This window comes from Schistocerca piceifrons, unplaced genomic scaffold, assembly GCF_021461385.2.
Source record: "Schistocerca piceifrons isolate TAMUIC-IGC-003096 unplaced genomic scaffold, iqSchPice1.1 HiC_scaffold_538, whole genome shotgun sequence".
Taxonomy (NCBI): domain Eukaryota; kingdom Metazoa; phylum Arthropoda; class Insecta; order Orthoptera; family Acrididae; genus Schistocerca; species Schistocerca piceifrons.
In genome coordinates this window covers 39,633-64,898 of record NW_025728775.1, presented here as the reverse complement: position 1 = coordinate 64,898, position 25,266 = coordinate 39,633, and the positions used below count along the sequence as shown (strand labels likewise).

The following is a 25,266-nucleotide window of genomic DNA, read 5'->3' as shown; positions in this document are numbered from 1 at the left end:
CCCCATCCCGCCAGCGTACACGAGACTTCCAGGGCACCCTGGACGACATCGAGGGACTGGAGTAATTGGCAATCGCCGTGTCATAGGGCTCGTTGGTCTAGGGGTATGATTCCTGCTTAGCGTGCAGAAGGTCCCGGGTTCAAATCCCGAACGAGCCCTAGCGTTTTGTGCAAACTGATCGCACGTCAGTGGCTGAGTCAGCGCAAAAAGCTCGCCGTCAATATCAAATGAACTTCTTATTCGATGTGAACAATTGACACTCTGGTCCGACGCGTTAAAAAAAAAAAAAAAAAAGTGGCTAGGGTACCTGGCTCTCACCCAGGAGGAACGGGTTCGATTCCCGGTACTGGAAATGCGCATTTTGTTGCTCATCTTATGCGACTTGGCCCGACTTAGCTCGACTGACGCTACGCTGACGCTTGCAGAAAACTACGTTAAGTACGATTCGTGGTAACAAGTGACGGCGAGAGCGATGCGACACCTGTCCACCTCTTATCGAGGCACCTAACTGTGGTCAACAAAGCTGGAGGACTGCAAGACACTGCCACGGGGGTTGAATGCAGCTAACCACACTGCTTAGTGTCCTAACAGCGGAGACAGGTTCAAAAAAAAAAAAAAAAAAAAAAAAAGAAAAAAGATGGGTATGATTCCTGCTTAGGGTGCAGGAGGTCCCGGGTTCAAATCCCGGACGAGCCCTAGCGTTTTGTGCAAACTGATCGCACGTCAGTGGCTGAGTCAGCGCAAAAAGCTCGCCGTCAATATCAAATGAATTTCTTATTCGATGTGAGCAATTGACACTCGGGTCCGACGCGTGAAGGCGATTACGAAGGCTTCGGGTACAGATGGTAGCAGATGCATGTTAGTACGTCTTGCTTAAAGTGATGAAAAAGTGTTTCCGCCCGGGATCGAACCGGGGACCTTCTGCGTGTTAGGCAGACGTGATAACCGCTACACCACGGAAACTGCTTGTGTGCACCTTACTTCACAGACAACTTGTAGTGATGTTATGATCGTAACTAAAAAATTCAATAAATGTGGTACTTGCAAAACGAGGGGACATGCAGCAGATCCACACACGAAGTGGCTCATTGGAGGACAATACGACATAGGCAGGAAAATACTGTTCCCGCCCGGGATCGAACCGGGGACCTTCTGCGTGTGAAGCAGACGTGATAACCGCTACACTACGGAAACGACGGACCCGACGAGTCCATCCTTTTTCACTCAAACTTGCCTCAGCCTTTCTATCGTCGGCGAATGCACACACGACAGATCTAATGTCAGCCTGGAACCCATCACAGCCGAGGGCTCAAGAAGTCTTCGGGGTGCTCGAGAGGGTGTCTGCCGTAGCACCCTTAACGAGATAGCGGCGTTTCGCGCGGTCGTTATTGCAAGTCATATCAGCAAAAGCAATCACTTTCTCAGCAGCAGGCAGTGCGAGCCCAGCGGCAGCTCTACATGAGGGTACCGATAGCCCAGGAGGGCCGCCCCCATCCCGCCAGCGTACACGAGACTTCCAGGGCACCCTGGACGACATCGAGGGACTGGAGTAATTGGCAATCGCCGTGTCATAGGGCTCGTTGGTCTAGGGGTATGATTCCTGCTTAGCGTGCAGAAGGTCCCGGGTTCAAATCACGAACGAGCCCTAGCGTTTTGTGCAAACTGATCGCACGTCAGTGGCTGAGTCAGCGCAAAAAGCTCGCCGTCAATATCAAATGAACTTCTTATTCGATGTGAACAATTGACACTCTGGTCCGACGCGTTAAAAAAAAAAAAAAAAAAAAGTGGCTAGGGTACCTGGCTCTCACCCAGGAGGAACGGGTTCGATTCCCGGTACCGGAAATGCGCATTTTGTTGCTCATCTTATGCGACTTGGCCCGACTTAGCTCGACTGACGCTACGCTGACGCTTGCAGAAAACTACGTTAAGTACGATTCGTGGTAACAAGTGACGGCGAGAGCGATGCGACACCTGTCCACCTCTTATCGAGGCACCTAACTGTGGTCAACAAAGCTGGAGGACTGCAAGACACTGCCACGGGGGTTGAATGCAGCTAACCACACTGCTTAGTGTCCTAACAGCGGAGACAGGTTCAAAAAAAAAAAAAAAAAAAAAAAAAAAAGATGGGTATGATTCCTGCTTAGGGTGCAGGAGGTCCCGGGTTCAAATCCCGGACGAGCCCTAGCGTTTTGTGCAAACTGATCGCACGTCAGTGGCTGAGTCAGCGCAAAAAGCTCGCCGTCAATATCAAATGAATTTCTTATTCGATGTGAGCAATTGACACTCGGGTCCGACGCGTGAAGGCGATTACGAAGGCTTCGGGTACAGATGGTAGCAGATGCATGTTAGTACGTCTTGCTTAAAGTGATGAAAAAGTGTTTCCGCCCGGGATCGAACCGGGGACCTTCTGCGTGTTAGGCAGACGTGATAACCGCTACACCACGGAAACTGCTTGTGTGCACCTTACTTCACAGACAACTTGTAGTGATGTTATGATCGTAACTAAAAAATTCAATAAATGTGGTACTTGCAAAACGAGGGGACATGCAGCAGATCCACACACGAAGTGGCTCATTGGAGGACAATACGACATAGGCAGGAAAATACTGTTCCCGCCCGGGATCGAACCGGGGACCTTCTGCGTGTGAAGCAGACGTGATAACCGCTACACTACGGAAACGACGGACCCGACGAGTCCATCCTTTTTCACTCAAACTTGCCTCAGCCTTTCTATCGTCGGCGAATGCACACACGACAGATCTAATGTCAGCCTGGAACCCATCACAGCCGAGGGCTCAAGAAGTCTTCGGGGTGCTCGAGAGGGTGTCTGCCGTAGCACCCTTAACGAGATAGCGGCGTTTCGCGCGGTCGTTATTGCAAGTCATATCAGCAAAAGCAATCACTTTCTCAGCAGCAGGCAGTGCGAGCCCAGCGGCAGCTCTACATGAGGGTACCGATAGCCCAGGAGGGCCGCCCCCATCCCGCCAGCGTACACGAGACTTCCAGGGCACCCTGGACGACATCGAGGGACTGGAGTAATTGGCAATCGCCGTGTCATAGGGCTCGTTGGTCTAGGGGTACAGTTCCGCTTTAGACGCCGTGCAGTGTGGACGTGCCTAGTCTTCCGCTCCGCCGTAGCGTTACGTATAGTGGACTATCTTTTTTGTTACGTGTTGTGTTGCAACTTCTGAGAGTGTTTCTCCGTCGTTGTTTCGTACCTTGTGTTACTTTCTGTCCGTATTTCAGTGTTTTTTTTGTGTAGCGGTTTCGACCGCATATTTTGAAAATGTCGTCCCAGGTTATTCCTCGTCAGGCTACAGTTAGTTTTGCTTTTGACAAGTCAACCCGCCATGTGCAACCTAGTTCTCTTGAGATTCATGATTGGTTGGTAGATACCTTTGGTGTTCATTCGGATCAGGTGCACACTGCTTATTTTGATACCGAACTGTATGTTTTCTTTGTTAAGTTTATGGACCCACTTCAGGTTGATAAAATTCTTTCTAAATATGGTCATCAAGTTCTTTTTCGGCATCGGGATGATTCTGTAAGTACCGTGCTGCTTTCCAATGCTTCCATCACGTATACCAATGTTCGTGTTTACAACCTTCCACCGGAGGTAGATAATGTCTATCTTAAGGAGGGTCTACAGAAGTATGGTGATGTAAAGAGCATTCGCCTTGAACGCTGGTCAAGCCAACATCGCCTGCAATGTTACAGTGGTATTCGTTCAGTCGAAATGCACGTTAAGCAGAATATTCCATCTCACCTGCAGATCGGTGGATATCGTGTCCATGTAACATATAGTGGTCAGGTTGGTACCTGTTTTTTGTGCAATGAAAGTGGTCACGTGCGTACCGACTGTCCGCGGAGAGTTTTTGTTTTAAAAAATTCTCTCGAACAGCGTCGCAAGTTAACGGTCGCTGACCTCGTTGCTGGTGGTTCTGCTCTTGGTGTAGCACAGTCCAGTGGTAGTAGCGCCCCTCCACAGGTTTTGCGCACCCCTGATACAGAATTTCCTCCTTTGCGTGCTAAATCTGATGTTGTTCCGTCTGTCCCTCAGGTGGGTGTGCCACTTTTGAATAATAAGAGGCGTCGCCCACACGATGGAAATAGTACGGATGAGGATCTCCCTGAGATGCCCCAGTCCGAGCGACCGGCATCCTCCGAGCCACTGTGTACTGTAGCTGCTCCCTGCCCTCCTGAGGTAGCGGTTCCGGTGGCGGCTGCTGGCGCCCCTCCGGCCTCCGACGCAGCTTCTCTCGAGTCGGGTCGTCGGTCGGGCCTGTTGGCGCCGTCTTCCGAACCGACTTCGATGTCACAACAAGTGGAGCCGCGACAACTTCCTGCTTCGCTGCCCCATACCTCTGCCAGCGGAGCTGCTCCGCTTCCTTCCAACTCTGCGGCCTCGGACCTTCCCGCTCACGTTTCGCCTCCGTGCAGTCCATGTTTGCCGGAAGCTAGTGCAGGTGTTGACCATTCCGTTTTGTCGGATGTTTCCCCCGCGACCCCCGATCCCGCATGTGGACCGGCGCGGGTGGTGTCGGATACAGAACTTGACCCTCCTACGTCACCGGCGGCTGAAGCTTCCTTGCCCGTCAGCCGACGCAAGTTACGCGTTCAGCCGAACGTTAATGCTGTTCGTAAAAAACCGAAACGTAAGGGATCCGCGGAACGGGGTAGCAGTCCCCCTCCCTCGGATGCCTCCGTCACCCCTGCTATGGACTGTGACGCTGGTGCGTCGGTGTAGGTGATTTGTTTTCTCGCTTTTCTCTCTATGGTTCAAGCATACACCTTTCTTACCTTAAATGTTAACCGTATTGAGTCCGACGTTCGCATTGCCTCTTTGCGGCAGTTTATTTACGACGCCTGTGCGGACGTAGTGTTTTTGCAGGAAGTGTTGTTTTCTGATCTCTCTCTACCTGGATTTCAAACTGTTTTTAATGTCGCGCCGGAATATTCAACAGGAACTGCTCTTTTCTTTCGAGAGGGCATTCCTATTACTGACATTGAATTCCTTGACTCTGGCCGTGGGATTGGTTGTCGTCTTTTTGATCTCCGCCTCGTTGTTTTGTATGCCCCCTCTGGTTCGGGTCACACTGTGGCTCGATCGCGCTTTTATAAAGAAGAGCTTATTTATCTTTTGCGCCAGAGTCCTCGGAGTCTCCTGCTCGGAGGCGATTTTAATTGTGTTTTACGCCCTGCAGACCAGTCCCCCAATTTTAATTATTGCCGTGATTTACATGACTTAGTTCGTACGATGCATCTGCGTGATGTTTGGGAACACAAATATCCAACCCTGGTGAAATATACGTTTTTTACCGCGTCCTCATGCAGTAGACTCGACAGATTCTATTTATCTGATTTTTTATGTGATAAAATTCTTTCTGTCGATGTTATTCCTACTAGTTTTTCTGACCATTGTGCTTTTACTGCAACTGTAAATCTTAGTCGCCAACCTGCAAAACTTTATCGTTCCCAGTGGATGTTAAATGTTTCCCACCTTGCCGACAGTGCTATGGATGATGTTATAAGTGGCGTGTGGGAGCGATGTCTTCGCTCTGTCCCGCGATACCCCTCCTTGCTGGTTTGGTGGACTGCGTTTGCCAAGCCCAAGATTCGTCAGACTTTGATTTTCTACTGTGCTGCTAGGACGCGTGATTTTAAGAACACGTATGAATATTACTACTCTGTCCTGCGTGAACTATATGACGCGGCGGGTACCTCTCCACTGCGGATCCATGATGTTCGTCGTATTAAAGCCAAGCTCTTGAGCCTTAAACGACGACAGATGGATGGTCTGCGAGTTAAGTCGAAACCTCACTCTCTTGTTGAAGGTGAACTGACATCCTTGTACCACCTGCTACGGCATCAGACTCGTCGTCGTCGCTCCTTCATCTCTTCTCTTACGGTGGATGATGGGCGACAGCTTAGTGCACAGGAGGAAATGGTTCGTGCTCTTCATCAGTATTACACTAGTCTCTATTCTGCCGATGATTCTGGTGAGTCTCTTTCGGATGATGTCTTTGGGGATCTAACTGCGACGATCGCGCCTGACGCGAACGGCGAATTTCTCCGGGAGTTCCAGGTAGATGATGTTTTCGATTTTATTGCTCGCTCTCCGTCCAGTAAATCGCCGGGTCCAGACGGCCTGCCTAAAGAATTTTATCTCCGTTTTTGGCCTCTTTTGGGTGGCATTTTTACGCAGATTTTAAATGAGATTGTCAGGGGGATGGATGTGCCTGCCGATTTTAAAGTAGGGAAAATTGTTTTAATTCCGAAGTCCTCTGGTCGTTTATCTGCTGCCAATCTTCGTCCGCTCACATTGCTGAATTTTGACTATAAGACAGCTGCTAGAGCGCTCAATAGCCGGTTGTCTTCTCTGCTTCGGGGTGTGATTGGTGCACATCAATGTTGTTTTCATGATAGATCTATTCTGACACCAGTAGCCGAATATCGGGATGTTGTCTCGGTTGCGGCGGTTACAAACGTACATTGTGCCTTTGCCTTCCTTGATTTTTATAAGGCTTTTGATCACGTCAGTCATGTGTTTTTAGATCGTGTTTTAGGTACAATAGGTTTTAACGCTTCATCACGTGGTGTTCTTGGCAATTTGTATAGGGGAATAACAGCTCGGGTGTCAGTCAATGGGCAGCTGACGCCGCCCATTGCTATCCGCCGCGGAGTGCCTCAGGGTAGTCCGCTCTCTATGTCTTTATTCGTATTGTCCCTGGAACCGCTGCTTCGGACTATTGCTCTCAAGCTTCAGGGTATGTCCCTCTCTGGTGGGAAGCTCTCGGTTAAGGCATATGCCGATGATGTCGTTGTTCTCCTCCGTCAACGAGATGATATCCCGTTGTTGAAAGGGGCAGTTGATGCATACTGTCGTGTCTCTGGAGCGCGTCTCAATCAGGGTAAATGTAAGTTCCTTGATATTCGAGGATTTCGCGATGCTGACGTCCCTTGGGCCACTTTTGTCGATCGCCATACGTCCTTGGGGATTATCATTGATCGGTGTCCTCTAAAAATGGCGGCTCTCAATTGGAAATCTGTCACCGAGAAGATACAGGGGGCTCTGATGGTCCATGAACAGCGCTCTGCTACCATTTTGCAAAAAGTCAGAATTTTAGACACCTACGTCCTATGTAAAGCTTATTATGTTGCTCAGCTGTTCCCACTTCCCATGATGGTGGCGAAAAGGTTGCGCCAATTGTCTAGCAGGTTTATATGGAAGGGCCATCTATTCAAGTTACGTTACGAGGTAATGACGAAATCGCGTCTCTCCGGAGGCTTGGGCCTCTCTGACATTGCTCGCAAGGCGTCTGCTTTGTACGTCCGCCGAACGACTCTAATTGTTACGCAAGAAGTGACTTCAATTACATCCAGGCTTTTTACTGTTGTGCGTCCGGCGAGCCTTGCTCCACCTGTCGATGTCGGACGCCTAAATTTTAAGTTGAAACACATTCGGGAATTTTACATTGCGGTGAGTTACCTCGGTGACGTCTTCTTGCGGCGACCGGTGCCAACGACCAAGGGCTTGATTGCCCGCTGGGAGGGGCTGGCCAGTCCCAATCCAATAGAACTGGCGTCTCCATCCGTGTCCTGGAGGAACGTCTGGAAGAACGTTAGTCTGCCGATCCACTCTATGGCCGTGGCGTCCACGTGGTATAGGGTAATAAATAATTTGGTTCCCACCAATGTACGACTGCACCGTATTGGTCTTTCTGACACGGACACCTGTACTCGGTGTGGTCTCCTGGATACCCTTGAACATCGATTCACCTGCTGTGGGCACCTTGCTAATTGGCGTTGGCTCAGGAAACAACTTGCTTTTGTCACTAGGTCTGCTGAAGCCGCTTATACTATTGACATCATCGTCCGGCCCGATTCTTCCTTTTTTCCGCGGACGAAGCTCCATACCGTAATGTGGTTGATTGGCCATTTCGTACATTTTGTCAACAGTTGTCATGAAGAGGATGGACACCTAGCGTTTCGGCAGTACATGCTTACTGCTTACTGGCAGCGCTTGCGATTGCCAGGCCTCCGAGATGATTTTGCCAATATGCTTAGCCTGACATTTGAAAGAGAGGGTGTTGGCTAAGGTCACCTGTGTGAGCCATTTTCTTTTATACTGTTTCTGGATTTGCCGCCTTTATGTATGTTTCTTCTCTACGCCAGGACTGAAGTTTTCGTGTTTTAACCTAAAAAAAAAAAAAAAAAAAAAAAAAAAAAAAAAAAAAAAAAAAGGGGTATGATTCCTGCTTTGGGTGCAGGAGGTCCCGGGTTCAAATCCCGGACGAGCCCTGCCATTTTGACCGTGCTGAAGAGTAGGTGGAACTCAGTCCCGGTTGCAGCTCCTCAATGAAGAGTAGACGCCTGTTATAGCACGTGGATATAACAAGAATGCGGCACCAGTAAAGTACGTAGGTGGAATTCGATAGAAACGCAGACGGTAATTTTGCATGCAACGGAAAACAAGGTTGTCTTTGCGGAATATGTGCACCGTGAGTGGAGATTCAGCTTAATTGTGCGACAGTCTACCCTCATCTTACTAGCGACGGCAACAACCAAGGGGTGGCATGTAAGATTGAGCGTGGCTAAGAGTTTCTCATTATTAGTTAGCATCACACTTTGACAGAGCTGTGACAAGGCGAGTAGGGTGAGCTCAGGAAAGCCAGTAGCAAGCGCACTTGAAGTAGCCCAGAAGAACCGGATTATAAATTTTGCCAGCCATAATGGAGCTAGGGGCGTTCTCAGTTACCAAATACCGGTGCAATAAGAGAGCAACAGTATTTGACAGTAAAATGACGCCCTATCCGTCTAGCATACGACATTGCTTGTCTCTGCATACGCGGACGTGAGGTCATCTCGGAAATGAAATCCGAAATATAGATTAAAATTGTTGTGTTCCCGCCCGGGATCGAACCGGGGACCTTCTGCGTGTAAAAAAAAAAAAAAAAAAAAAAAAAAGGGGTATGATTCCTGCTTAGCGTGCAGAAGGTCCCGGGTTCAAATCCCGAACGAGCCCTAGCGTTTTGTGCAAACTGATCGCACGTCAGTGGCTGAGTCAGCGCAAAAAGCTCGCCGTCAATATCAAATGAACTTCTTATTCGATGTGAACAATTGACACTCTGGTCCGACGCGTTAAAAAAAAAAAAAAAAAAGTGGCTAGGGTACCTGGCTCTCACCCAGGAGGAACGGGTTCGATTCCCGGTACCGGAAATGCGCATTTTGTTGCTCATCTTATGCGACTTGGCCCGACTTAGCTCGACTGACGCTACGCTGACGCTTGCAGAAAACTACGTTAAGCACGATTCGTGGTAACAAGTGACGGCGAGAGCGATGCGACACCTGTCCACCTCTTATCGAGGCACCTAACTGTGGTCAACAAAGCTGGAGGACTGCAAGACACTGCCACGGGGGTTGAATGCAGCTAACCACACTGCTTAGTGTCCTAACAGCGGAGACAGGTTCAAAAAAAAAAAAAAAAAAAAAAAAAGAAAAAAGATGGGTATGATTCCTGCTTAGGGTGCAGGAGGTCCCGGGTTCAAATCCCGGACGAGCCCTAGCGTTTTGTGCAAACTGATCGCACGTCAGTGGCTGAGTCAGCGCAAAAAGCTCGCCGTCAATATCAAATGAATTTCTTATTCGATGTGAGCAATTGACACTCGGGTCCGACGCGTGAAGGCGATTACGAAGGCTTCGGGTACAGATGGTAGCAGATGCATGTTAGTACGTCTTGCTTAAAGTGATGAAAAAGTGTTTCCGCCCGGGATCGAACCGGGGACCTTCTGCGTGTTAGGCAGACGTGATAACCGCTACACCACGGAAACTGCTTGTGTGCACCTTACTTCACAGACAACTTGTAGTGATGTTATGATCGTAACTAAAAAATTCAATAAATGTGGTACTTGCAAAACGAGGGGACATGCAGCAGATCCACACACGAAGTGGCTCATTGGAGGACAATACGACATAGGCAGGAAAATACTGTTCCCGCCCGGGATCGAACCGGGGACCTTCTGCGTGTGAAGCAGACGTGATAACCGCTACACTACGGAAACGACGGACCCGACGAGTCCATCCTTTTTCACTCAAACTTGCCTCAGCCTTTCTATCGTCGGCGAATGCACACACGACAGATCTAATGTCAGCCTGGAACCCATCACAGCCGAGGGCTCAAGAAGTCTTCGGGGTGCTCGAGAGGGTGTCTGCCGTAGCACCCTTAACGAGATAGCGGCGTTTCGCGCGGTCGTTATTGCAAGTCATATCAGCAAAAGCAATCACTTTCTCAGCAGCAGGCAGTGCGAGCCCAGCGGCAGCTCTACATGAGGGTACCGATAGCCCAGGAGGGCCGCCCCCATCCCGCCAGCGTACACGAGACTTCCAGGGCACCCTGGACGACATCGAGGGACTGGAGTAATTGGCAATCGCCGTGTCATAGGGCTCGTTGGTCTAGGGGTATGATTCCTGCTTAGCGTGCAGAAGGTCCCGGGTTCAAATCACGAACGAGCCCTAGCGTTTTGTGCAAACTGATCGCACGTCAGTGGCTGAGTCAGCGCAAAAAGCTCGCCGTCAATATCAAATGAACTTCTTATTCGATGTGAACAATTGACACTCTGGTCCGACGCGTTAAAAAAAAAAAAAAAAAAAAGTGGCTAGGGTACCTGGCTCTCACCCAGGAGGAACGGGTTCGATTCCCGGTACCGGAAATGCGCATTTTGTTGCTCATCTTATGCGACTTGGCCCGACTTAGCTCGACTGACGCTACGCTGACGCTTGCAGAAAACTACGTTAAGTACGATTCGTGGTAACAAGTGACGGCGAGAGCGATGCGACACCTGTCCACCTCTTATCGAGGCACCTAACTGTGGTCAACAAAGCTGGAGGACTGCAAGACACTGCCACGGGGGTTGAATGCAGCTAACCACACTGCTTAGTGTCCTAACAGCGGAGACAGGTTCAAAAAAAAAAAAAAAAAAAAAAAAAAAAGATGGGTATGATTCCTGCTTAGGGTGCAGGAGGTCCCGGGTTCAAATCCCGGACGAGCCCTAGCGTTTTGTGCAAACTGATCGCACGTCAGTGGCTGAGTCAGCGCAAAAAGCTCGCCGTCAATATCAAATGAATTTCTTATTCGATGTGAGCAATTGACACTCGGGTCCGACGCGTGAAGGCGATTACGAAGGCTTCGGGTACAGATGGTAGCAGATGCATGTTAGTACGTCTTGCTTAAAGTGATGAAAAAGTGTTTCCGCCCGGGATCGAACCGGGGACCTTCTGCGTGTTAGGCAGACGTGATAACCGCTACACCACGGAAACTGCTTGTGTGCACCTTACTTCACAGACAACTTGTAGTGATGTTATGATCGTAACTAAAAAATTCAATAAATGTGGTACTTGCAAAACGAGGGGACATGCAGCAGATCCACACACGAAGTGGCTCATTGGAGGACAATACGACATAGGCAGGAAAATACTGTTCCCGCCCGGGATCGAACCGGGGACCTTCTGCGTGTGAAGCAGACGTGATAACCGCTACACTACGGAAACGACGGACCCGACGAGTCCATCCTTTTTCACTCAAACTTGCCTCAGCCTTTCTATCGTCGGCGAATGCACACACGACAGATCTAATGTCAGCCTGGAACCCATCACAGCCGAGGGCTCAAGAAGTCTTCGGGGTGCTCGAGAGGGTGTCTGCCGTAGCACCCTTAACGAGATAGCGGCGTTTCGCGCGGTCGTTATTGCAAGTCATATCAGCAAAAGCAATCACTTTCTCAGCAGCAGGCAGTGCGAGCCCAGCGGCAGCTCTACATGAGGGTACCGATAGCCCAGGAGGGCCGCCCCCATCCCGCCAGCGTACACGAGACTTCCAGGGCACCCTGGACGACATCGAGGGACTGGAGTAATTGGCAATCGCCGTGTCATAGGGCTCGTTGGTCTAGGGGTATGATTCCTGCTTAGCGTGCAGAAGGTCCCGGGTTCAAATCCCGAACGAGCCCTAGCGTTTTGTGCAAACTGATCGCACGTCAGTGGCTGAGTCAGCGCAAAAAGCTCGCCGTCAATATCAAATGAACTTCTTATTCGATGTGAACAATTGACACTCTGGTCCGACGCGTTAAAAAAAAAAAAAAAAAAGTGGCTAGGGTACCTGGCTCTCACCCAGGAGGAACGGGTTCGATTCCCGGTACCGGAAATGCGCATTTTGTTGCTCATCTTATGCGACTTGGCCCGACTTAGCTCGACTGACGCTACGCTGACGCTTGCAGAAAACTACGTTAAGCACGATTCGTGGTAACAAGTGACGGCGAGAGCGATGCGACACCTGTCCACCTCTTATCGAGGCACCTAACTGTGGTCAACAAAGCTGGAGGACTGCAAGACACTGCCACGGGGGTTGAATGCAGCTAACCACACTGCTTAGTGTCCTAACAGCGGAGACAGGTTCAAAAAAAAAAAAAAAAAAAAAAAAAAAAGATGGGTATGATTCCTGCTTAGGGTGCAGGAGGTCCCGGGTTCAAATCCCGGACGAGCCCTAGCGTTTTGTGCAAACTGATCGCACGTCAGTGGCTGAGTCAGCGCAAAAAGCTCGCCGTCAATATCAAATGAATTTCTTATTCGATGTGAGCAATTGACACTCGGGTCCGACGCGTGAAGGCGATTACGAAGGCTTCGGGTACAGATGGTAGCAGATGCATGTTAGTACGTCTTGCTTAAAGTGATGAAAAAGTGTTTCCGCCCGGGATCGAACCGGGGACCTTCTGCGTGTTAGGCAGACGTGATAACCGCTACACCACGGAAACTGCTTGTGTGCACCTTACTTCACAGACAACTTGTAGTGATGTTATGATCGTAACTAAAAAATTCAATAAATGTGGTACTTGCAAAACGAGGGGACATGCAGCAGATCCACACACGAAGTGGCTCATTGGAGGACAATACGACATAGGCAGGAAAATACTGTTCCCGCCCGGGATCGAACCGGGGACCTTCTGCGTGTGAAGCAGACGTGATAACCGCTACACTACGGAAACGACGGACCCGACGAGTCCATCCTTTTTCACTCAAACTTGCCTCAGCCTTTCTATCGTCGGCGAATGCACACACGACAGATCTAATGTCAGCCTGGAACCCATCACAGCCGAGGGCTCAAGAAGTCTTCGGGGTGCTCGAGAGGGTGTCTGCCGTAGCACCCTTAACGAGATAGCGGCGTTTCGCGCGGTCGTTATTGCAAGTCATATCAGCAAAAGCAATCACTTTCTCAGCAGCAGGCAGTGCGAGCCCAGCGGCAGCTCTACATGAGGGTACCGATAGCCCAGGAGGGCCGCCCCCATCCCGCCAGCGTACACGAGACTTCCAGGGCACCCTGGACGACATCGAGGGACTGGAGTAATTGGCAATCGCCGTGTCATAGGGCTCGTTGGTCTAGGGGTATGATTCCTGCTTAGCGTGCAGAAGGTCCCGGGTTCAAATCCCGAACGAGCCCTAGCGTTTTGTGCAAACTGATCGCACGTCAGTGGCTGAGTCAGCGCAAAAAGCTCGCCGTCAATATCAAATGAACTTCTTATTCGATGTGAACAATTGACACTCTGGTCCGACGCGTTAAAAAAAAAAAAAAAAAAAGTGGCTAGGGTACCTGGCTCTCACCCAGGAGGAACGGGTTCGATTCCCGGTACCGGAAATGCGCATTTTGTTGCTCATCTTATGCGACTTGGCCCGACTTAGCTCGACTGACGCTACGCTGACGCTTGCAGAAAACTACGTTAAGTACGATTCGTGGTAACAAGTGACGGCGAGAGCGATGCGACACCTGTCCACCTCTTATCGAGGCACCTAACTGTGGTCAACAAAGCTGGAGGACTGCAAGACACTGCCACGGGGGTTGAATGCAGCTAACCACACTGCTTAGTGTCCTAACAGCGGAGACAGGTTCAAAAAAAAAAAAAAAAAAAAAAAAAAAAAAAGATGGGTATGATTCCTGCTTAGGGTGCAGGAGGTCCCGGGTTCAAATCCCGGACGAGCCCTAGCGTTTTGTGCAAACTGATCGCACGTCAGTGGCTGAGTCAGCGCAAAAAGCTCGCCGTCAATATCAAATGAATTTCTTATTCGATGTGAGCAATTGACACTCGGGTCCGACGCGTGAAGGCGATTACGAAGGCTTCGGGTACAGATGGTAGCAGATGCATGTTAGTACGTCTTGCTTAAAGTGATGAAAAAGTGTTTCCGCCCGGGATCGAACCGGGGACCTTCTGCGTGTTAGGCAGACGTGATAACCGCTACACCACGGAAACTGCTTGTGTGCACCTTACTTCACAGACAACTTGTAGTGATGTTATGATCGTAACTAAAAAATTCAATAAATGTGGTACTTGCAAAACGAGGGGACATGCAGCAGATCCACACACGAAGTGGCTCATTGGAGGACAATACGACATAGGCAGGAAAATACTGTTCCCGCCCGGGATCGAACCGGGGACCTTCTGCGTGTGAAGCAGACGTGATAACCGCTACACTACGGAAACGACGGACCCGACGAGTCCATCCTTTTTCACTCAAACTTGCCTCAGCCTTTCTATCGTCGGCGAATGCACACACGACAGATCTAATGTCAGCCTGGAACCCATCACAGCCGAGGGCTCAAGAAGTCTTCGGGGTGCTCGAGAGGGTGTCTGCCGTAGCACCCTTAACGAGATAGCGGCGTTTCGCGCGGTCGTTATTGCAAGTCATATCAGCAAAAGCAATCACTTTCTCAGCAGCAGGCAGTGCGAGCCCAGCGGCAGCTCTACATGAGGGTACCGATAGCCCAGGAGGGCCGCCCCCATCCCGCCAGCGTACACGAGACTTCCAGGGCACCCTGGACGACATCGAGGGACTGGAGTAATTGGCAATCGCCGTGTCATAGGGCTCGTTGGTCTAGGGGTATGATTCCTGCTTAGCGTGCAGAAGGTCCCGGGTTCAAATCCCGAACGAGCCCTAGCGTTTTGTGCAAACTGATCGCACGTCAGTGGCTGAGTCAGCGCAAAAAGCTCGCCGTCAATATCAAATGAACTTCTTATTCGATGTGAACAATTGACACTCTGTCCGACGCGTTAAAAAAAAAAAAAAAAAAGTGGCTAGGGTACCTGGCTCTCACCCAGGAGGAACGGGTTCGATTCCCGGTACCGGAAATGCGCATTTTGTTGCTCATCTTATGCGACTTGGCCCGACTTAGCTCGACTGACGCTACGCTGACGCTTGCAGAAAACTACGTTAAGCACGATTCGTGGTAACAAGTGACGGCGAGAGCGATGCGACACCTGTCCACCTCTTATCGAGGCACCTAACTGTGGTCAACAAAGCTGGAGGACTGCAAGACACTGCCACGGGGGTTGAATGCAGCTAACCACACTGCTTAGTGTCCTAACAGCGGAGACAGGTTCAAAAAAAAAAAAAAAAAAAAAAAAAAAGATGGGTATGATTCCTGCTTAGGGTGCAGGAGGTCCCGGGTTCAAATCCCGGACGAGCCCTAGCGTTTTGTGCAAACTGATCGCACGTCAGTGGCTGAGTCAGCGCAAAAAGCTCGCCGTCAATATCAAATGAATTTCTTATTCGATGTGAGCAATTGACACTCGGGTCCGACGCGTGAAGGCGATTACGAAGGCTTCGGGTACAGATGGTAGCAGATGCATGTTAGTACGTCTTGCTTAAAGTGATGAAAAAGTGTTTCCGCCCGGGATCGAACCGGGGACCTTCTGCGTGTTAGGCAGACGTGATAACCGCTACACCACGGAAACTGCTTGTGTGCACCTTACTTCACAGACAACTTGTAGTGATGTTATGATCGTAACTAAAAAATTCAATAAATGTGGTACTTGCAAAACGAGGGGACATGCAGCAGATCCACACACGAAGTGGCTCATTGGAGGACAATACGACATAGGCAGGAAAATACTGTTCCCGCCCGGGATCGAACCGGGGACCTTCTGCGTGTGAAGCAGACGTGATAACCGCTACACTACGGAAACGACGGACCCGACGAGTCCATCCTTTTTCACTCAAACTTGCCTCAGCCTTTCTATCGTCGGCGAATGCACACACGACAGATCTAATGTCAGCCTGGAACCCATCACAGCCGAGGGCTCAAGAAGTCTTCGGGGTGCTCGAGAGGGTGTCTGCCGTAGCACCCTTAACGAGATAGCGGCGTTTCGCGCGGTCGTTATTGCAAGTCATATCAGCAAAAGCAATCACTTTCTCAGCAGCAGGCAGTGCGAGCCCAGCGGCAGCTCTACATGAGGGTACCGATAGCCCAGGAGGGCCGCCCCCATCCCGCCAGCGTACACGAGACTTCCAGGGCACCCTGGACGACATCGAGGGACTGGAGTAATTGGCAATCGCCGTGTCATAGGGCTCGTTGGTCTAGGGGTATGATTCCTGCTTAGCGTGCAGAAGGTCCCGGGTTCAAATCCCGAACGAGCCCTAGCGTTTTGTGCAAACTGATCGCACGTCAGTGGCTGAGTCAGCGCAAAAAGCTCGCCGTCAATATCAAATGAACTTCTTATTCGATGTGAACAATTGACACTCTGGTCCGACGCGTTAAAAAAAAAAAAAAAAAAAAAGTGGCTAGGGTACCTGGCTCTCACCCAGGAGGAACGGGTTCGATTCCCGGTACCGGAAATGCGCATTTTGTTGCTCATCTTATGCGACTTGGCCCGACTTAGCTCGACTGACGCTACGCTGACGCTTGCAGAAAACTACGTTAAGTACGATTCGTGGTAACAAGTGACGGCGAGAGCGATGCGACACCTGTCCACCTCTTATCGAGGCACCTAACTGTGGTCAACAAAGCTGGAGGACTGCAAGACACTGCCACGGGGGTTGAATGCAGCTAACCACACTGCTTAGTGTCCTAACAGCGGAGACAGGTTCAAAAAAAAAAAAAAAAAAAAAAAAGATGGGTATGATTCCTGCTTAGGGTGCAGGAGGTCCCGGGTTCAAATCCCGGACGAGCCCTAGCGTTTTGTGCAAACTGATCGCACGTCAGTGGCTGAGTCAGCGCAAAAAGCTCGCCGTCAATATCAAATGAATTTCTTATTCGATGTGAGCAATTGACACTCGGGTCCGACGCGTGAAGGCGATTACGAAGGCTTCGGGTACAGATGGTAGCAGATGCATGTTAGTACGTCTTGCTTAAAGTGATGAAAAAGTGTTTCCGCCCGGGATCGAACCGGGGACCTTCTGCGTGTTAGGCAGACGTGATAACCGCTACACCACGGAAACTGCTTGTGTGCACCTTACTTCACAGACAACTTGTAGTGATGTTATGATCGTAACTAAAAAATTCAATAAATGTGGTACTTGCAAAACGAGGGGACATGCAGCAGATCCACACACGAAGTGGCTCATTGGAGGACAATACGACATAGGCAGGAAAATACTGTTCCCGCCCGGGATCGAACCGGGGACCTTCTGCGTGTGAAGCAGACGTGATAACCGCTACACTACGGAAACGACGGACCCGACGAGTCCATCCTTTTTCACTCAAACTTGCCTCAGCCTTTCTATCGTCGGCGAATGCACACACGACAGATCTAATGTCAGCCTGGAACCCATCACAGCCGAGGGCTCAAGAAGTCTTCGGGGTGCTCGAGAGGGTGTCTGCCGTAGCACCCTTAACGAGATAGCGGCGTTTCGCGCGGTCGTTATTGCAAGTCATATCAGCAAAAGCAATCACTTTCTCAGCAGCAGGCAGTGCGAGCCCAGCGGCAGCTCTACATGAGGGTACCGATAGCCCAGGAGGGCCGCCCCCATCCCGCCAGCGTACACGAGACTTCCAGGGCACCCTGGACGACATCGAGGGACTGGAGTAATTGGCAATCGCCGTGTCATAGGGCTCGTTGGTCTAGGGGTATGATTCCTGCTTAGCGTGCAGAAGGTCCCGGGTTCAAATCCCGAACGAGCCCTAGCGTTTTGTGCAAACTGATCGCACGTCAGTGGCTGAGTCAGCGCAAAAAGCTCGCCGTCAATATCAAATGAACTTCTTATTCGATGTGAACAATTGACACTCTGGTCCGACGCGTTAAAAAAAAAAAAAAAAAAAGTGGCTAGGGTACCTGGCTCTCACCCAGGAGGAACGGGTTCGATTCCCGGTACCGGAAATGCGCATTTTGTTGCTCATCTTATGCGACTTGGCCCGACTTAGCTCGACTGACGCTACGCTGACGCTTGCAGAAAACTACGTTAAGCACGATTCGTGGTAACAAGTGACGGCGAGAGCGATGCGACACCTGTCCACCTCTTATCGAGGCACCTAACTGTGGTCAACAAAGCTGGAGGACTGCAAGACACTGCCACGGGGGTTGAATGCAGCTAACCACACTGCTTAGTGTCCTAACAGCGGAGACAGGTTCAAAAAAAAAAAAAAAAAAAAAAAAAAAAGATGGGTATGATTCCTGCTTAGGGTGCAGGAGGTCCCGGGTTCAAATCCCGGACGAGCCCTAGCGTTTTGTGCAAACTGATCGCACGTCAGTGGCTGAGTCAGCGCAAAAAGCTCGCCGTCAATATCAAATGAATTTCTTATTCGATGTGAGCAATTGACACTCGGGTCCGACGCGTGAAGGCGATTACGAAGGCTTCGGGTACAGATGGTAGCAGATGCATGTTAGTACGTCTTGCTTAAAGTGATGAAAAAGTGTTTCCGCCCGGGATCGAACCGGGGACCTTCTGCGTGTTAGGCAGACGTGATAACCGCTACACCACGGAAACTGCTTGTGTGCACCTTACTTCACAGACAACTTGTAGTGATGTTATGATCGTAACTAAAAAATTCAATAAATGTGGTACTTGCAAAACGAGGGGACATGCAGCAGATCCACACACGAAGTGGCTCATTGGAGGACAATACGACATAGGCAGGAAAATACTGTTCCCGCCCGGGATCGAACCGGGGACCTTCTGCGTGTGAAGCAGACGTGATAACCGCTACACTACGGAAACGACGGACCCGACGAGTCCATCCTTTTTCACTCAAACTTGCCTCAGCCTTTCTATCGTCGGCGAATGCACACACGACAGATCTAATGTCAGCCTGGAACCCATCACAGCCGAGGGCTCAAGAAGTCTTCGGGGTGCTCGAGAGGGTGTCTGCCGTAGCACCCTTAACGAGATAGCGGCGTTTCGCGCGGTCGTTATTGCAAGTCATATCAGCAAAAGCAATCACTTTCTCAGCAGCAGGCAGTGCGAGCCCAGCGGCAGCTCTACATGAGGGTACCGATAGCCCAGGAGGGCCGCCCCCATCCCGCCAGCGTACACGAGACTTCCAGGGCACCCTGGACGACATCGAGGGACTGGAGTAATTGGCAATCGCCGTGTCATAGGGCTCGTTGGTCTAGGGGTATGATTCCTGCTTAGCGTGCAGCAGGTCCCGGGTTCAAATCCCGAACGAGCCCTAGCGTTTTGTGCAAACTGATCGCACGTCAGTGGCTGAGTCAGCGCAAAAAGCTCGCCGTCAATATCAAATGAACTTCTTATTCGATGTGAACAATTGACACTCTGGTCCGACGCGTTAAAAAAAAAAAAAAAAAAGTGGCTAGGGTACCTGGCTCTCACCCAGGAGGAACGGGTTCGATTCCCGGTACCGGAAATGCGCATTTTGTTGCTCATCTTATGCGACTTGGCCCGACTTAGCTCGACTGACGCTACGCTGACGCTTGCAGAAAACTACGTTAAGTACGATTCGTGGTAACAAGTGACGGCGAGAGCGATGCGACACCTGTCCACCTCTTATCGAGGCACCTAACTGTGGTCAACAAAGCTGGAGGACTGCAAGACACTGCCACGGGGGTTGAATGCAGCTAACCACACTGCTTAGTGTCCTAACAGCGGAGACAGGTTCAAAAAAAAAAAAAAAAAAAAAAAAAAAAAAAGATGGGTATGATTCCTGCTTAGGGTGCAGGAGGTCCCGGGTTCAAATCCCGGACGAGCCCTAGCGTTTTGTGCAAACTGATCGCACGTCAGTGGCTGAGTCAGCGCAAAAAGCTCGCCGTCAATATCAAATGAATTTCTTATTCGATGTGAGCAATTGACACTCGGGTCCGACGCGTGAAGGCGATTACGAAGGCTTCGGGTACAGATGGTAGCAGATGCATGTTAGTACGTCTTGCTTAAAGTGATGAAAAAGTGTTTCCGCCCGGGATCGAACCGGGGACCTTCTGCGTGTTAGGCAGACGTGATAACCGCTACACCACGGAAACTGCTTGTGTGCACCTTACTTCACAGACAACTTGTAGTGATGTTATGATCGTAACTAAAAAATTCAATAAATGTGGTACTTGCAAAACGAGGGGACATGCAGCAGATCCACACACGAAGTGGCTCATTGGAGGACAATACGACATAGGCAGGAAAATACTGTTCCCGCCCGGGATCGAACCGGGGACCTTCTGCGTGTGAAGCAGACGTGATAACCGCTACACTACGGAAACGACGGACCCGACGAGTCCATCCTTTTTCACTCAAACTTGCCTCAGCCTTTCTATCGTCGGCGAATGCACACACGACAGATCTAATGTCAGCCTGGAACCCATCACAGCCGAGGGCTCAAGAAGTCTTCGGGGTGCTCGAGAGGGTGTCTGCCGTAGCACCCTTAACGAGATAGCGGCGTTTCGCGCGGTCGTTATTGCAAGTCATATCAGCAAAAGCAATCACTTTCTCAGCAGCAGGCAGTGCGAGCCCAGCGGCAGCTCTACATGAGGGTACCGATAGCCCAGGAGGGCCGCCCCCATCCCGCCAGCGTACACGAGACTTCCAGGGCACCCTGGACGACATCGAGGGACTGGAGTAATTGGCAATCGCCGTGTCATAGGGCTCGTTGGTCTAGGGGTATGATTCCTGCTTAGCGTGCAGAAGGTCCCGGGTTCAAATCCCGAACGAGCCCTAGCGTTTTGTGCAAACTGATCGCACGTCAGTGGCTGAGTCAGCGCAAAAAGCTCGCCGTCAATATCAAATGAACTTCTTATTCGATGTGAACAATTGACACTCTGGTCCGACGCGTTAAAAAAAAAAAAAAAAAAAAGTGGCTAGGGTACCTGGCTCTCACCCAGGAGGAACGGGTTCGATTCCCGGTACCGGAAATGCGCATTTTGTTGCTCATCTTATGCGACTTGGCCCGACTTAGCTCGACTGACGCTACGCTGACGCTTGCAGAAAACTACGTTAAGCACGATTCGTGGTAACAAGTGACGGCGAGAGCGATGCGACACCTGTCCACCTCTTATCGAGGCACCTAACTGTGGTCAACAAAGCTGGAGGACTGCAAGACACTGCCACGGGGGTTGAATGCAGCTAACCACACTGCTTAGTGTCCTAACAGCGGAGACAGGTTCAAAAAAAAAAAAAAAAAAAAAAAAAAAGATGGGTATGATTCCTGCTTAGGGTGCAGGAGGTCCCGGGTTCAAATCCCGGACGAGCCCTAGCGTTTTGTGCAAACTGATCGCACGTCAGTGGCTGAGTCAGCGCAAAAAGCTCGCCGTCAATATCAAATGAATTTCTTATTCGATGTGAGCAATTGACACTCGGGTCCGACGCGTGAAGGCGATTACGAAGGCTTCGGGTACAGATGGTAGCAGATGCATGTTAGTACGTCTTGCTTAAAGTGATGAAAAAGTGTTTCCGCCCGGGATCGAACCGGGGACCTTCTGCGTGTTAGGCAGACGTGATAACCGCTACACCACGGAAACTGCTTGTGTGCACCTTACTTCACAGACAACTTGTAGTGATGTTATGATCGTAACTAAAAAATTCAATAAATGTGGTACTTGCAAAACGAGGGGACATGCAGCAGATCCACACACGAAGTGGCTCATTGGAGGACAATACGACATAGGCAGGAAAATACTGTTCCCGCCCGGGATCGAACCGGGGACCTTCTGCGTGTGAAGCAGACGTGATAACCGCTACACTACGGAAACGACGGACCCGACGAGTCCATCCTTTTTCACTCAAACTTGCCTCAGCCTTTCTATCGTCGGCGAATGCACACACGACAGATCTAATGTCAGCCTGGAACCCATCACAGCCGAGGGCTCAAGAAGTCTTCGGGGTGCTCGAGAGGGTGTCTGCCGTAGCACCCTTAACGAGATAGCGGCGTTTCGCGCGGTCGTTATTGCAAGTCATATCAGCAAAAGCAATCACTTTCTCAGCAGCAGGCAGTGCGAGCCCAGCGGCAGCTCTACATGAGGGTACCGATAGCCCAGGAGGGCCGCCCCCATCCCGCCAGCGTACACGAGACTTCCAGGGCACCCTGGACGACATCGAGGGACTGGAGTAATTGGCAATCGCCGTGTCATAGGGCTCGTTGGTCTAGGGGTATGATTCCTGCTTAGCGTGCAGAAGGTCCCGGGTTCAAATCCCGAACGAGCCCTAGCGTTTTGTGCAAACTGATCGCACGTCAGTGGCTGAGTCAGCGCAAAAAGCTCGCCGTCAATATCAAATGAACTTCTTATTCGATGTGAACAATTGACACTCTGGTCCGACGCGTTAAAAAAAAAAAAAAAAAAAAAAAGTGGCTAGGGTACCTGGCTCTCACCCAGGAGGAACGGGTTCGATTCCCGGTACCGGAAATGCGCATTTTGTTGCTCCTCTTATGCGACTTGGCCCGACTTAGCTCGACTGACGCTACGCTGACGCTTGCAGAAAACTACGTTAAGTACGATTCGTGGTAACAAGTGACGGCGAGAGCGATGCGACACCTGTCCACCTCTTATCGAGGCACCTAACTGTGGTCAACAAAGCTGGAGGACTGCAAGACTTTGCCACGGGGGTTGAATGCAGCTAACCACACTGCTTAGTGTCCTAACAGCGGAGACAGGTTCAAAAAAAAAAAAAAAAAAAAAAAAAAAAAGATGGGTATGATTCCTGCTTAGGGTGCAGGAGGTCCCGGGTTCAAATCCCGGACGAGCCCTAGCGTTTTGTGCAAACTGATCGCACGTCAGTGGCTGAGTCAGCGCAAAAAGCTCGCCGTCAATATCAAATGAATTTCTTATTCGATGTGAGCAATTGACACTCGGGTCCGACGCGTGAAGGCGATTACGAAGGCTTCGGGTACAGATGGTAGCAGATGCATGTTAGTACGTCTTGCTTAAAGTGATGAAAAAGTGTTTCCGCCCGGGATCGAACCGGGGACCTTCTGCGTGTTAGGCAGACGTGATAACCGCTACACCACGGAAACTGCTTGTGTGCACCTTACTTCACAGACAACTTGTAGTGATGTTATGATCGTAACTAAAAAATTCAATAAATGTGGTACTTGCAAAACGAGGGGACATGCAGCAGATCCACACACGAAGTGGCTCATTGGAGGACAATACGACATAGGCAGGAAAATACTGTTCCCGCCCGGGATCGAACCGGGGACCTTCTGCGTGTGAAGCAGACGTGATAACCGCTACACTACGGAAACGACGGACCCGACGAGTCCATCCTTTTTCACTCAAACTTGCCTCAGCCTTTCTATCGTCGGCGAATGCACACACGACAGATCTAATGTCAGCCTGGAACCCATCACAGCCGAGGGCTCAAGAAGTCTTCGGGGTGCTCGAGAGGGTGTCTGCCGTAGCACCCTTAACGAGATAGCGGCGTTTCGCGCGGTCGTTATTGCAAGTCATATCAGCAAAAGCAATCACTTTCTCAGCAGCAGGCAGTGCGAGCCCAGCGGCAGCTCTACATGAGGGTACCGATAGCCCAGGAGGGCCGCCCCCATCCCGCCAGCGTACACGAGACTTCCAGGGCACCCTGGACGACATCGAGGGACTGGAGTAATTGGCAATCGCCGTGTCATAGGGCTCGTTGGTCTAGGGGTATGATTCCTGCTTAGCGTGCAGAAGGTCCCGGGTTCAAATCCCGAACGAGCCCTAGCGTTTTGTGCAAACTGATCGCACGTCAGTGGCTGAGTCAGCGCAAAAAGCTCGCCGTCAATATCAAATGAACTTCTTATTCGATGTGAACAATTGACACTCTGGTCCGACGCGTTAAAAAAAAAAAAAAAAAAAAGTGGCTAGGGTACCTGGCTCTCACCCAGGAGGAACGGGTTCGATTCCCGGTACCGGAAATGCGCATTTTGTTGCTCCTCTTATGCGACTTGGCCCGACTTAGCTCGACTGACGCTACGCTGACGCTTGCAGAAAACTACGTTAAGTACGATTCGTGGTAACAAGTGACGGCGAGAGCGATGCGACACCTGTCCACCTCTTATCGAGGCACCTAACTGTGGTCAACAAAGCTGGAGGACTGCAAGACTTTGCCACGGGGGTTGAATGCAGCTAACCACACTGCTTAGTGTCCTAACAGCGGAGACAGGTTCAAAAAAAAAAAAAAAAAAAAAAAAAAAAAAAGATGGGTATGATTCCTGCTTAGGGTGCAGGAGGTCCCGGGTTCAAATCCCGGACGAGCCCTAGCGTTTTGTGCAAACTGATCGCACGTCAGTGGCTGAGTCAGCGCAAAAAGCTCGCCGTCAATATCAAATGAATTTCTTATTCGATGTGAGCAATTGACACTCGGGTCCGACGCGTGAAGGCGATTACGAAGGCTTCGGGTACAGATGGTAGCAGATGCATGTTAGTACGTCTTGCTTAAAGTGATGAAAAAGTATTTCCGCCCGGGATCGAACCGGGGACCTTCTGCGTGTTAGGCAGACGTGATAACCGCTACACCACGGAAACTGCTTGTGTGCACCTTACTTCACAGACAACTTGTAGTGATGTTATGATCGTAACTAAAAAATTCAATAAATGTGGTACTTGCAAAACGAGGGGACATGCAGCAGATCCACACACGAAGTGGCTCATTGGAGGACAATACGACATAGGCAGGAAAATACTGTTCCCGCCCGGGATCGAACCGGGGACCTTCTGCGTGTGAAGCAGACGTGATAACCGCTACACTACGGAAACGACGGACCCGACGAGTCCATCCATTTTCACTCAAACTTGCCTCAGCCTTTCTATCGTCGGCGAATGCACACACGACAGATCTAATGTCAGCCTGGAACCCATCACAGCCGAGGGCTCAAGAAGTCTTCGGGGTGCTCGAGAGGGTGTCTGCCGTAGCACCCCTAACGAGATAGCGGCGTTTCGCGCAGTCGTTATTGCAAGTCATATCAGCAAAAGCAATCACTTTCTCAGCAGCAGGCAGTGCGAGCCCAGCGGCAGCTCTACATGAGGGTACCGATAGCCCAGGAGGGCCGCCCCCATCCCGCCAGCGTACACGAGACTTCCAGGGCACCCTGGACGACATCGA

General features: G+C 50.6%; 35 non-coding genes across 35 annotated transcripts; 9 read left to right on the top strand and 26 right to left on the bottom strand.

The window, feature by feature from the left end:
• The first annotated feature begins 86 nt into the window (after positions 1-86).
• Trnaa-agc lies at positions 87-158 on the top strand. Its single transcript has one exon. It is a non-coding gene; the product is annotated as a tRNA-Ala (tRNA).
• Positions 159-890: 732 nt separating this feature from the next.
• Positions 891-963, bottom strand: Trnav-aac. Its single transcript has one exon. It is a non-coding gene; the product is annotated as a tRNA-Val (tRNA).
• A 158-nt stretch (positions 964-1,121) lies between these two features.
• On the bottom strand, positions 1,122-1,194 carry Trnav-cac. Its single transcript has one exon. It is a non-coding gene; the product is annotated as a tRNA-Val (tRNA).
• A 1,182-nt stretch (positions 1,195-2,376) lies between these two features.
• On the bottom strand, positions 2,377-2,449 carry Trnav-aac. Its single transcript has one exon. It is a non-coding gene; the product is annotated as a tRNA-Val (tRNA).
• Positions 2,450-2,607: 158 nt separating this feature from the next.
• Trnav-cac lies at positions 2,608-2,680 on the bottom strand. The gene has a single exon. It is a non-coding gene; the product is annotated as a tRNA-Val (tRNA).
• Positions 2,681-9,757: 7,077 nt separating this feature from the next.
• Trnav-aac lies at positions 9,758-9,830 on the bottom strand. The gene has a single exon. It is a non-coding gene; the product is annotated as a tRNA-Val (tRNA).
• Positions 9,831-9,988: 158 nt separating this feature from the next.
• Trnav-cac lies at positions 9,989-10,061 on the bottom strand. The gene has a single exon. It is a non-coding gene; the product is annotated as a tRNA-Val (tRNA).
• Positions 10,062-11,243: 1,182 nt separating this feature from the next.
• Trnav-aac lies at positions 11,244-11,316 on the bottom strand. The gene has a single exon. It is a non-coding gene; the product is annotated as a tRNA-Val (tRNA).
• Positions 11,317-11,474: 158 nt separating this feature from the next.
• Trnav-cac lies at positions 11,475-11,547 on the bottom strand. The gene has a single exon. It is a non-coding gene; the product is annotated as a tRNA-Val (tRNA).
• A 380-nt stretch (positions 11,548-11,927) lies between these two features.
• Trnaa-agc lies at positions 11,928-11,999 on the top strand. The gene has a single exon. It is a non-coding gene; the product is annotated as a tRNA-Ala (tRNA).
• A 728-nt stretch (positions 12,000-12,727) lies between these two features.
• On the bottom strand, positions 12,728-12,800 carry Trnav-aac. The gene has a single exon. It is a non-coding gene; the product is annotated as a tRNA-Val (tRNA).
• Positions 12,801-12,958: 158 nt separating this feature from the next.
• On the bottom strand, positions 12,959-13,031 carry Trnav-cac. Its single transcript has one exon. It is a non-coding gene; the product is annotated as a tRNA-Val (tRNA).
• Positions 13,032-13,411: 380 nt separating this feature from the next.
• Trnaa-agc lies at positions 13,412-13,483 on the top strand. The gene has a single exon. It is a non-coding gene; the product is annotated as a tRNA-Ala (tRNA).
• A 732-nt stretch (positions 13,484-14,215) lies between these two features.
• On the bottom strand, positions 14,216-14,288 carry Trnav-aac. The gene has a single exon. It is a non-coding gene; the product is annotated as a tRNA-Val (tRNA).
• A 158-nt stretch (positions 14,289-14,446) lies between these two features.
• Trnav-cac lies at positions 14,447-14,519 on the bottom strand. Its single transcript has one exon. It is a non-coding gene; the product is annotated as a tRNA-Val (tRNA).
• A 380-nt stretch (positions 14,520-14,899) lies between these two features.
• Trnaa-agc lies at positions 14,900-14,971 on the top strand. The gene has a single exon. It is a non-coding gene; the product is annotated as a tRNA-Ala (tRNA).
• Positions 14,972-15,697: 726 nt separating this feature from the next.
• On the bottom strand, positions 15,698-15,770 carry Trnav-aac. Its single transcript has one exon. It is a non-coding gene; the product is annotated as a tRNA-Val (tRNA).
• Positions 15,771-15,928: 158 nt separating this feature from the next.
• Trnav-cac lies at positions 15,929-16,001 on the bottom strand. Its single transcript has one exon. It is a non-coding gene; the product is annotated as a tRNA-Val (tRNA).
• A 380-nt stretch (positions 16,002-16,381) lies between these two features.
• Trnaa-agc lies at positions 16,382-16,453 on the top strand. Its single transcript has one exon. It is a non-coding gene; the product is annotated as a tRNA-Ala (tRNA).
• A 727-nt stretch (positions 16,454-17,180) lies between these two features.
• Positions 17,181-17,253, bottom strand: Trnav-aac. The gene has a single exon. It is a non-coding gene; the product is annotated as a tRNA-Val (tRNA).
• Positions 17,254-17,411: 158 nt separating this feature from the next.
• On the bottom strand, positions 17,412-17,484 carry Trnav-cac. Its single transcript has one exon. It is a non-coding gene; the product is annotated as a tRNA-Val (tRNA).
• A 380-nt stretch (positions 17,485-17,864) lies between these two features.
• Trnaa-agc lies at positions 17,865-17,936 on the top strand. Its single transcript has one exon. It is a non-coding gene; the product is annotated as a tRNA-Ala (tRNA).
• A 729-nt stretch (positions 17,937-18,665) lies between these two features.
• Positions 18,666-18,738, bottom strand: Trnav-aac. The gene has a single exon. It is a non-coding gene; the product is annotated as a tRNA-Val (tRNA).
• Positions 18,739-18,896: 158 nt separating this feature from the next.
• Positions 18,897-18,969, bottom strand: Trnav-cac. Its single transcript has one exon. It is a non-coding gene; the product is annotated as a tRNA-Val (tRNA).
• Positions 18,970-20,152: 1,183 nt separating this feature from the next.
• On the bottom strand, positions 20,153-20,225 carry Trnav-aac. Its single transcript has one exon. It is a non-coding gene; the product is annotated as a tRNA-Val (tRNA).
• A 158-nt stretch (positions 20,226-20,383) lies between these two features.
• On the bottom strand, positions 20,384-20,456 carry Trnav-cac. The gene has a single exon. It is a non-coding gene; the product is annotated as a tRNA-Val (tRNA).
• Positions 20,457-20,836: 380 nt separating this feature from the next.
• Positions 20,837-20,908, top strand: Trnaa-agc. The gene has a single exon. It is a non-coding gene; the product is annotated as a tRNA-Ala (tRNA).
• A 729-nt stretch (positions 20,909-21,637) lies between these two features.
• Positions 21,638-21,710, bottom strand: Trnav-aac. The gene has a single exon. It is a non-coding gene; the product is annotated as a tRNA-Val (tRNA).
• Positions 21,711-21,868: 158 nt separating this feature from the next.
• On the bottom strand, positions 21,869-21,941 carry Trnav-cac. The gene has a single exon. It is a non-coding gene; the product is annotated as a tRNA-Val (tRNA).
• Positions 21,942-22,321: 380 nt separating this feature from the next.
• On the top strand, positions 22,322-22,393 carry Trnaa-agc. The gene has a single exon. It is a non-coding gene; the product is annotated as a tRNA-Ala (tRNA).
• Positions 22,394-23,127: 734 nt separating this feature from the next.
• On the bottom strand, positions 23,128-23,200 carry Trnav-aac. Its single transcript has one exon. It is a non-coding gene; the product is annotated as a tRNA-Val (tRNA).
• Positions 23,201-23,358: 158 nt separating this feature from the next.
• Positions 23,359-23,431, bottom strand: Trnav-cac. Its single transcript has one exon. It is a non-coding gene; the product is annotated as a tRNA-Val (tRNA).
• A 380-nt stretch (positions 23,432-23,811) lies between these two features.
• Trnaa-agc lies at positions 23,812-23,883 on the top strand. The gene has a single exon. It is a non-coding gene; the product is annotated as a tRNA-Ala (tRNA).
• A 733-nt stretch (positions 23,884-24,616) lies between these two features.
• Trnav-aac lies at positions 24,617-24,689 on the bottom strand. The gene has a single exon. It is a non-coding gene; the product is annotated as a tRNA-Val (tRNA).
• Positions 24,690-24,847: 158 nt separating this feature from the next.
• Trnav-cac lies at positions 24,848-24,920 on the bottom strand. Its single transcript has one exon. It is a non-coding gene; the product is annotated as a tRNA-Val (tRNA).
• Positions 24,921-25,266: the final 346 nt, after the last annotated feature.